Below are 11839 nucleotides of genomic sequence, written 5' to 3' on the forward strand. Positions count from 1 at the left end.
GCTAGAAGACCCACTAGAAAAAAAAGGGTCCCCGGATATCTCAATGATTACATCCATCAGGTTAATCACTCCTTATCTGATTCTCTACATGTTAAGAATAATTACAAAACCCCTATCCCATTTCCAATGTTTTATGTTATGATTCTTTGTCTGAAAAACACCTAAAGTACACTTTAGCTGTTTCTGCCGCTAAAGAACCAAAATCCTATAATGAGGCCAAGGAAAATCATGAATGGGTTACAGCTATGCAGAAAGAACTCAAAGCTTTGCAAGATAATGGAACTTGGAACTTAACTCAACTCCCTCCTGGAAAAAACTCCATTGGCTGCAGGTGGGTTTACAAGATAAAGCATAAGGCTGATGGCAGCATAGAGAGATACAAAGCTCGCTTAGTAGCCAAAGGATATACTCAGCAAGAAGGAATAGATTTTCTAGACACCTTTTCACCTATTGCTAAGTTAACCACTGTCAGAATGATTATGGCCATTGCGGCTGCAAAGAATTGGCATCTACATCAACTTGATGTAGATAACGCCTTCCTACATGGAGACTTAAATGAGGAGGTGTACATGGAACTACCACCAGGGCTGGATATTCAAGAGAAAGGACAGGTTTGCAGGTTAACAAAGTCTCTATATGGGCTCAAACAAGCTAGTAGACAATGGTTTGACAAGTTGTCTTCTTTTCTAGTTTCTGTTAATTACACTCAATCTAAATCTGATCATTCCCTTTTTATTAAGAAAACTTCCACAAATTTTACAGCCTTGCTTGTATATGTAGATGATATTATTTTAGCAGAAAATTCTATTAAAGAAATTGACCACATTAAAGCTCTTCTTCATAATGCTTTCCGGATCAAAAACCTAGGAGAGCTAAAGTATTTTCTGGGCTTTGAAGTTGCTAGATCTAAGAAAGGAATACACCTATGCCAAAGGAAATATGCTTTGGACATTCTTGAAGAAACAGGGATGCTGGGATCTAAACCTTGCACAACTCCCTTTTTAAGTGACACAAGTTCCTTATACAAAACTGAAAATCACTTGACCAATCCAAATTCCTATCGCAGGCTAATAGGGAAGCTTCTTTACCTCACTAATACTAGACCTGATCTATGCTTTTCTGTTAATCTTCTTAGTCAATTTGTTAATTCACCTACTGATTACCACTATCGGCCTTTGCAGCACATGCTTAGATACATTAAATCTGGCCCTTCACAAGGCCTCTTCTTTGCTGCTGACTCTCATATCCAGATTAAAGCTTTCAGTGACTCGGACTGGGCCACTTGTCCTAATACTAGAAGATCTACCACTGGCTTTTGTGTCTTCCTTGGATCCTCTCTCATAGCATGGAAAACTAAAAAACAAAGTACTGTTTCCAGGTCGTCCACCGAAGCAGAGTATCGAGCACTGGCTGCTACCGTATGCGAAATCCAATGGATTTCTTACATCCTACAAGATCTCAATGTTGAGACCACTACGACTGCTGCTCTCTACTGTGACAATAAGTCTGCCAGACATATTGCTCACAATCAAAGCTATCATGAAAGGACTAAGCACATCGAACTCGACTGTCACGTTGTTCGAGAGAAGATTCAAGCGAATCTCCTTCGTCTCTTACCTATTCGCTCCAACGAACAGCTTGCTGACATATTCACAAAACTTCCTCACCGTGTGCGTTTTCGGTTTATCGTTCCCAAGCTTGGATTAGTAAACATACACAATCCAGCTTAAGGGGAGGCTATTGAAGTTAGTTTTCTGTTAAGATTACTAATTTATGGTAGTAATCTGTTAGGGTAGTTAGACCTTTAGTGTCTTTCCCGTTCCCCTTTCCTAACCTTTAAAAGGTTAGGTTTTCCCCTCAATATTTTCATATATATATAGAACACACAGAACACAGTACTGTAATTTTTACCATTTTCATAGATATGAGAAGTTGAAGCTTTTCTTACCTTTTCTCTTGTTCTGATTTACCTCTTCTCTTACTGTATCTGCAACGGAAGTCTTCTGGTATGCCTTCCATAGATTCTCTCTCTCTGCTACGAACCTAAGGCTCTGCTATGTTCCTATTTCTATTCACCATCAAAAGCTGGAAAAGTCACGGAGATTAAAATATCTCTTCCAGAAGCACCCAATCTTTATCAGCATTTGATGGTGAATAGAAATAGGAACATAGCAGAGCCTTAGGTTCGTAGCAGAGAGAGAGAATCTATGGAAGGCATACCAGAAGACTTCCGTTGCAGATACAGTAAGAGAAGAGGTAAATCGGAACAAGAGAAAAGGTAAGAAAAGCTTCAACTTCTCATATCTATGAAAATGGTAAAAAATGTTAGTATCTAACTCACTTTCTGCTCACATCAATAGGTGATCATTGCAAAAAGATAAACAACATAGAAGAGAAAAGAAAGGAAATGTAAGCTAATGTTTTAAAGGAATTTCATAAAACAATATAAATTATGCCATATTAATTCAAAATGTATAACATACTATAACCATGAAAGCATATGTACAATTGACTCTAGACTCAATTATCCAAATACATGCTTTGACATACGTATTTAACGCAGGTGAGCACTCGTAGCAGTATTTATACTCTGCAGAGTCCTAAACAAAAAGGGTTATCATTCTACTACTCACGAGGTTAATCTTTTTATTTCTAAACCACAAGTCTAAGGAAAGATCTTCTGCCATTCTCTTCCCCACACTGTTCATCTCTATATTAGTTGAGTAACTGTTAGAATATAAGGATACTCACTTTCAAAATTCCCATATGTCAAAGCATACACTAAATAATCATTAAGACAAAAAATTTCCTTGAAATTCTCTCAATAATCAAACCACCACTAATCTATCCAAATTGCCAAACAAATAAATAGTGAGTCAAAATCTTAGAAAGAGGGTAGAAAGCTCTAAGAACATAAATCTAGAGAGATGATAAGGTTTTAGATAATGAAACACGTTTATATAAATTTTATTTATACTTAAATTTTTTTTAACATTAAAATAACTGAATCTCATTATTTAAAATACTTTATTACCTCTTAAGACTTTATTTTTTAGGCTTTTACAAATAATCCAAATTCATCTTCGTATTTCCATCTAGTTTAAACATGTCTCATCCCTCTAAATAAGAATTGTGGAAGCACATAGTTCAAAGTCTACCATAATGATATGATTTTGGTACAATTTATGTGCTATATCATTTTTATCTTTCTATAAAAATTGTTTAGTTGACATTTAAAACAATAAAAAATGGGTATGAATATGAGTAGTATATAAGTATACTTATTATTCGATAGACATGAGAATGAAACAAAAAGTGTATCTCTCTTAGATTTAGAGATGAGATGAATTCTTATCTCGCAAGGATAAGGATAGGATAATGAAACCCATATTTGTTTCGACTTGTTGTCACTCCTACATATGTCTAAAAGAATAAAATAATGTACGTATATAAAATTAAATTATTAATAATTATTCAATGATTAATATTTTTCTCATCAATAATTTTATTTGTTAACTTCAGTTACAAAAATATTAAAAAAATCTACAAACATTGATTAGTGAATTCCACGTTGGATCCTGTGATATTTGTATCCATTTCATCAACATGTAACTAATTAAATCAATTTACTCACCAGTGAATATCCATTAAAGATATTCATGTAGTATTATTATAGATTTTAGTTTCAAATATTCAAGTGTAAGGAGTTTTTTTGTCATTCATACTTGTTATATGCTTTCTTTGATAACGAACTTATATCAATATTTTTTTATGTGACTATGGTTAGGAGGGGCAACAAAGAATATTCATGTTTTTAATATCAAGAGGAAATTAAGAAGGGGTGACTAGTAGTGGTTGCTATACTCGTTTCTAATCAAACTTTTTTGTTAGTGAAACCTTTTAAGTGTGAATTAGGGAAAATTTGTTAGTGATTTCCTTCTTCGTTGTTACCACCACCACCATTATCATTGTTGTTGTTGTCACTTCATTTTTTCCTCCTTTCCTCTTCCTCTTTCTTGTCATTTTTCTTCTCTTCTTTTTCATCTCATCCATCTCGATTTAATTTATAACAAATATTTCATCAAATTTAACAGAAAAACTAACACCCATTTTACTATGGATTTATCGACATAATTATCAAAAATATTTTCAAAAATAAAATTACTAATGGATTTACCAACAAATTTTTAAAATTTAGTTATTGAAAAACTTTCAAAATATTTAATTATTAACATATTTATCGAATAATTTTTAAAACTATTCACTATTGATGGATTAGTGACGAATTTTAGGTAAAATAGATAAAGCGGAAATTTTGTCCTCTTTTTTATGGATACATTTTACTGATTGATCCATTACCAATGAGTATTTTGTTATTAATTAAAATCCTAAAATTAATCAAAAAGTTCTATTTACTATTGTATTTTTTGCTGTAAAACAAATCTATTGGTAAATGTTATTTTAGGTAATATGGTACTTTTTTTTAGTGAATGCCCCACCTCCAATTCAAAGAATAAGCAAAAATAACATTAAAAGTAATGTATCTTTTACTTTCATTGTTTCCAAATATTATACTACGTCTCTCAAATTATTTTATAGAGTCAAGTATCATTGAATTACAATAAAATATTTAATTCAATTATGAACTTGATTTAGTTATTAATTTAACAGCTAAATTTGATAACTTGAGAGTAGATTTATTAAGGAGAAACTATATATATATATATATATATATATATATATATATATATCGAAGTTTTTTAACGACTCTTATCTAATTAAAAAGAAATTCACATCATTTTTAATAAAAAACTTTAAAGTTTGTGGATTTTTTTTCTTATATAATGTTTAACTTTATTATTTTTATCTAATATATAACTTAGACTTACAATTAGATTATTCCAAACAATCTTTCTTTAATGAAAAATCTATTTGATATGGTATATTTTTACTCAAGTGACTTCTGTCAGGCCTCAGAAAATAACGTGCGTAGTGGAGTCCACGTGGCGAGCGCAGGGCGAGCCACCTCAGCAGTGCACATGGCGGCAGCAGAGTCTGACGCACCCACTAACGGACGCCAGGTGTCGCACGTGGAGGTGAGTCAGAAACGTTGGTGGAAAGCTGACTGGCAGGGTGCGAACGTGCGTTCGGCGGTAGTGGAAAACACGTGGCGACCTCAGAGTGGACGACCGTCCGGCATGGGCTGTCAAAAACCAGAAGTGCAGAACATGTACCTGCCAGAGTGTAACGTGCGTCCGGCATGGGCTGTCAGAAGCGTAAGTGGAGTGCGCTGGCGGAGTGCGAACGTGCGTTGGCAGAAGTGGGAGGCAAAATCTGAGATTCTGAACTTATTCTCCACTCCCTCTGCACGCACCTCCCTGATCTATTTCTGAGAGTTCTTTCTCTCTTCCTTCTCTTTGCATTCTCTCCTCCTTCTCTCTTCATTTTCTACACCTTCTCTCAAAGGAAACCACCGTTCCATCTCCTCCGACCAGAATTCCAGCACCGTTGAAGGACGCTCGGCGTCAAGGACTCCAGAAGAACCGTTCGGTTCATGAAAACTGAGCTGGTAAGTCCCTCCCTTCATGCTGTCGTTCGTTTTCCATGCATGCAACCCAGTTCTGGGTTCGTACGTTGTTTTTCATTCTTGAAATGAGGGAGATCTGATAGTATCGGACGTTACTGGTTGTAGTTGAGTTAACGAGCGTTGACGAGTAGAATCTGTAAGTGGAGAAGTGTCTTTGTGCGTCTGTGGACGTTCGGTCATCTAAGAGGTAAGGGAAGCTTATTTAATTTAACTGGTTTGATGTATGTGTGTGAACGTTCGTTATTTAACTGCATGGAAATAATGCATGATGGATTATATGAATGAATGGTATGAACGTTCGTTATTTGACTGCATGAGAAGAATGCATGATGTTACTGTGATTGATATGCATGAACGTTCGTTAATTTGGTGAAATGAAATTTATGGATTTACATGATATGGATCGTATGAAATATGAGATTTGGTTTTGATATGAACGAATGGAATTATGAGATTTTGATGAGAAATGAACTGGAATGTAGATGGAATGAAATAAAGAAAACTTTCCCTATGATTATATACGTTCGTTGCTGAACGGTCCTTGACCGTTCGGTTTTCCTGATAAAAATAACGTGAGTGAGATTCTTTCATTTGGATAGATCCTTCGTTGAGGACGAGCGTCCTCGTGCTAAATTACTCTGCTTGAGCGTTCGGCCAAGCACTGTTGTACCCAGTATTCTTTGATAAATTTCCTTCTTTATATATATATATATATATATATATATATATATATATATATATATATATATATATATATATATATATATATATATACTTTTAATCCTTATGAAGTTTTAGTTGTATATTTAGTTTTCTAGTTTTTAAAAATTAAACCCTTTTAATCTACCATTAATATATCATTGTTAATAAAAAAAATTGTTATGTACTCCTTAATAATAGTGAGCTAATTGAAGTACTTATAAAACATAAATACAAATTCTGTAATGAAGATTTTAAAGGGATCAAGATTGTGTTCGGTCTTATACTGAGCGCTCGCTCTAAATGGTGCTCGGTTTTATAATGAGCGCTCGTAATCGTTTTTATAAAATCAGTCTTATTGAAATAGCGTACGTCCGATTTCAGGCGGACTGTCCTTTACTACGTTCGGTCATTGACTGGATGTGGAATTCAGTATGAGAACTATTCTAAATATGGTTCGTAAACGTCTTGTGGTGTCTGTAAATCTATGAATTTGACTTGGAGCCTTCACACTTAAATTATTCTCGGAACGTTGGTTTGAAATCACGAGCGTCAGTTCATTCAACTGATTCTCAAGGTAAATGACATTCGTCCAATGAACAGGATATTACTCGGCCATTCCCGAATGTAACTGTAACTTTACCGTTCGTACTCTGATTCGAACGAGCGTCTTTTGGTCTCGCTCCCAGCGTTCGTTCTCGGTCTTATTGGGAACAAAATGTTCGATTTTTGATGGTTTCCCTATGAATGATGAAAATGATTATGGAATGATGAACAGTATATGAGATGAAATGAAAGTATGAATGTTGAACGAGCGTTCCGGGGAGGAACGACTCTTGGATAATTATGAGAATTTGTAAAGTATGATCGTGGCCAGACTTAGCAGGCGATTCATCCTGATGTTCCGTGAGTGCTCGTCCTCAAGTAGAGGGGAGTATGTCATGTGTGGGAACGGCAAGAGGTCCTAGTCCATAACTGTACTTTGGACGGAACGGACTAACCTCGGGTGGCAGCTGATGAGAATTCCAGCTAATCCACCTGGGTGCACGAACGTCGTAGCTACACGGGAATTCATGCAGTCCGGACAGTCAGTCGAGTATTGAGTTTTATGTAATACGTACGTTGAAATGTGCATGTGTGATGAATTGTTTACATGAATTTGCATGTTGATGCATGAGTTAAATTACATAAGCTTACCCTGCGTTTTTCCTTGTGTTGTCTCGTTTTGTACGTTCGTCCTGTCATTGCAATGATCATCCGTGTGGATGTGAGCAGAGGGAGACGAGCGTTTGGAAGAAGCACTGGACGAAGAGCACTTGGTGGAAGTTGAAGTGAAGACCGAGCAGTGAGACGCTCGGCTAGTAGTCTGTGTGTTTATTAGAGTGGTCGTTCGACCTACTCATTCGTTCTTTCGTGAGCATCCGACCGTTCGGTATTTTTCCTGTGTAAACCGTTCGGTCAGTTTCTGCTTATGTTCGGCTTTAATTTGTAACTCTGAAGACGTGCGGCTTTGCGCGTTCGTTCCTTTTTGTAAGACTGTACTCAAGGACGTTCGTCCTTGAGCGTTCGTTCGTTTCTTTATTTTTGTTTTTAGTTGGAAAACTGTTTTGTATTATTATCAAAAGTGATTTTCTAATTATATGGTTTATGACTGTATTTTTGGGATGTCACAACTTCTATTTATATTATTATTATCATCGTAGTTTAGCTCAAACGAACGAGTGGTTTTTTTATATCACTGATGGAGTGGTATATGTTTCCTTTGGTCGCTTTTTATGTCTGTTAAAATTTAAACTGTAAAATATTTCATAATTGCAAAATTGTCATTTTATCACTTACTATAACACATAAAATTTAATTTAAACTCCACGTGATAAGTTATCATAAAATATGTTTTTTATTATACTTTTGTAATGTTTGTTATCATGATTCTTCATTTTTTTTCAATTATCTTGTTTATCTTCTAATTTACAAATTACATATTAGCATTCTTAATTCCTTTAATTTTATTTATCTTTCTTTTAAATCGTGTTACTTCGAAATTTAGACTTAGACACTAAGCTTCTGTTCATTTAATTCATGAATCATTTTACAGTTTTCGATGGTTTACCTTCATGCCCTCTTTTTCAACTCCGCAAATTAGTTAGATAGTGTTTATGCTTATGGAATTTATTTTTATTTATAATTTACAATTTGAGCACATCTATATATATGTTTGTTTTACATTGTTTATAACTTAACCATATTCTTACTGTCATGTTATTTTTCTAATTAGGTAATTAATTTTTATTTCACTTTAAAAAATTACGAAACAGACAAAAAGAATGGTTCAAACTATTGAAACAAAGAAGCGGGATACAGAAAGAGAGCAAGCAACAAAAGTGAATGAATGAATTATATTGATTATTGCAACAGATAAAAGCAAAGCTTTATATACAAAGTTTAGTCACTAATAAAACAGTAACTGAAAGTAACAGAAAACGATTTTGAATTACACCACAATACTCTTCCTTAATTCAAACTTCATTGAGAGAAACAACACCAATTCTTCTTTTCAAAAAATCAAATCTTTCACCAGTCAATGCTTTAGTAAACACGTCTGCCAACTGCTCCTCAGTTTTGCAATGTGAGAGCTCGATTCTCTCTTTATTCACCATGTCTCTCAAGAAGTGGTACTTCACTTCTATATGTTTGCTTCTCCCATGCTTTACAGGATTATTTGCCAGATTGATAGCAGAGGTATTGTCCATCATTAATTTCACAGCATTCTCCCTCGTAACCTTCAGTTCTGACAGTAATTCTTTAAGCCAAATACCTTGGCAAGCTCCATAGCATCCTGCTATATATTCAGCCTCGCAACTGGACAGTGCAACTATAGACTGCTTCTTTGAACACCATGAGATAGGTGCCTCGTTCAGAAAGAAGATGTATCCTGAAGTGCTCTTCCTTTCTACCATATCTCCTCCAAAATCCGAGTCACAAAAACCTATCAACTCCAGCTCACGTTTCTTTCGTCCATAAGGAAATAAGATTCCAGTATTCAAAGTGCCCTTTATGTACCTGATTATGCGATTTACAACAAGTAAATGACTTCTCCTGGGCTGATTCATGAATCTGCTCGTTATACCAACACAGAATGCTAGATCAGGTCTGCTATTGCACAAAAATCTCAGTGATCCAATCATTTGTTTATACACCGTTTCATTTACCGTTTCCTCTGCATCATCATTCATCAACTTGACATTCACCTCCAATGGACTTTTCACAGCGTTGCACTGATTCATTTTAAATCTCTCAAGAAAATCTTTCACATACTTATGCTGATGCATAATCATCCCAGCCTCGGTATGCACGAATTCCATGCCAAGAAAATAACTGAGTTTGCCGAGATCTGTCATCTCAAACTCAGTCTGCATCTTCTTCTTAAATTCTTCAATATCTTCTATGTTTGAACCTGTTATCAAAAGATCATCTACATACAAACAGATGATTACCAATTCTCCACCCGAGGCTTTAACATATACTCCATGTTCAACAATACACTTGTTGAAGCCGAGATCAAGCAAATACGAATCAATCCTTTTATTCCAGGCCTTGGGTGCCTGTCTTAGACCATATAGAGCTTTGTGCAGTCTATACACCATGTGCTCTTTACCCTTTTCACTGAATCCGGGAGGTTGATGAACAAACACTTCTTCCTCCAATGCTCCATGCAAGAATGCCGACTTAACGTCCAATTGAAACAGCTGCCAATTTCTTTCACATGCAATTGCAACAACCAAGCGAATGGTCTCCAATCTGGCTACAGGGGCAAAGACTTCAGTAAAATCCACACCTTGTTTCTGCAGAAACCCTCTGGCTACCAACCTTGCTTTATGCTTTGACATAGTTCCATCTGGGTTTAGTTTTCGTTTGAAGACCCACTTCACACCGATACACCGCTTTTCAGGTGGCAAATCAACAAGTTGCCATGTTTTGTTTTTCTCGATTGATCGAAGCTCATCAATCATTGCTTCCTTCCACACGGGTTGCTTTAAAGCTTCATCCACCTCCACAGGTTATGCCCCAGCCATAAGTGTTATATGTAGCACATCTCCTTCTTCATTTATCTCTGCATCTAAATATAGCTCATAGTCAGAAAACCGTGACGGTCTTACCGTTTGTCTCCTTGGTCTCTGCAATGTTTCATTAAAGTCAATATTGTCGCTTTCAATGGTTGGTTCGCTTCTCTGTTGTGTAAACTCATCTACTAGTCCATGCACCAGTGTCTTCTTCAAGCTTGAATGCATGTGTTTCCAGTCCCATTGTTCATTCTCCAACACGATGACATCTTTACTAATCACCATCTTCTTGTTGACTGGATCATACAATTTATACGCTCCAGTCACATGATATCCTACAAACACCATCGGCTCTCCCTTATCTTCGAGTTTGGATCGCTTCTGGTCTGCAACATGCACGAATGATAACGATCCGAACACTTTAAAGTGCGTTACAGATGGCTTCTCCCCAGTCCAAACTTCAAGTGGAACTTTACCCTCTACTTTCTTTGTAGGACACCTGTTTAGTATGTACACAGCTGTTGACACAGCTTCTGCCCAAAATTCTCGTGGCAACCCTTTTTCTTTGATGAGACATCTTGCCATATTCATGATGGTGCGGTTTCTCCTTTCCACCACGCCATTGTGCTGCGGCATATAAGGTGCGATAACTTCATGCGTGATTCCATTATTCTGACAGAAGCTCTCAAAGTCAAGTGAGGTGTATTCTCCCCCTCCATCCATTCTGAGAATTTTCAACACCTTACTACTCTCCTTTTCTACACGAGCCTTATACCTTTTGAACAATTCCAGGACTTCACTTCTTGCTTTGATCAAGTACACCCACATCATTTTGCTATGCTCATCAACAAATGCAAGGAAGTATCTGTTGCCTGCCAAAGAGGGTACCTCAATCGGACCACAGACATCAGAATATATTATCTCAAGGCACTCCTTCGATCTCTTCTTTAACTAAGTTTGGAAAGGCTTTCTGGTTTGCTTTCCTATCAAACACGACTCGCATGCATTTACTGGTACAAATATATTTGGCATACCTGACACCATACCATTCGCACCAAGCCTCTGCAAATCTCTAAAGTTCAAATGACCAAAACGTAGTGCCACAACCAACTATCTTCTTCCTTCACAGTAGACAAACACTGCAGATTTTCAAACGCCTCCAAACTGACTTGAAAGGTTCTATTCTTTGAGATTTTGCTTCTCAGAATCAGCTTCTTATGATTGTCAAAAAGCTCCACCCTATTATTGTTTCCCATGATCACAGTATATCCCTTCTCGACTAGCTGCCCAATGCTAAGAAGGTTACACTTCATTGCCAGAACAAGAAAAACATTGGAAATAAATGCCTGTGAACCATTTCTTCATTTGATGATTATATCGCCCATACCTTCAACCATCAACGTACTATTATCTGCGAACTTGACTCTGCTTTTCTTGGTGCTGTCAAAATTAACCAGTCATTCCCGGTTATACGTCATGTGATTTGAGCAGC

The sequence above is a fragment of the Vigna angularis genome, chromosome 4 (assembly GCF_016808095.1).
Source record: "Vigna angularis cultivar LongXiaoDou No.4 chromosome 4, ASM1680809v1, whole genome shotgun sequence".
NCBI classification, from domain to species: Eukaryota; Viridiplantae; Streptophyta; class Magnoliopsida; order Fabales; family Fabaceae; genus Vigna; species Vigna angularis.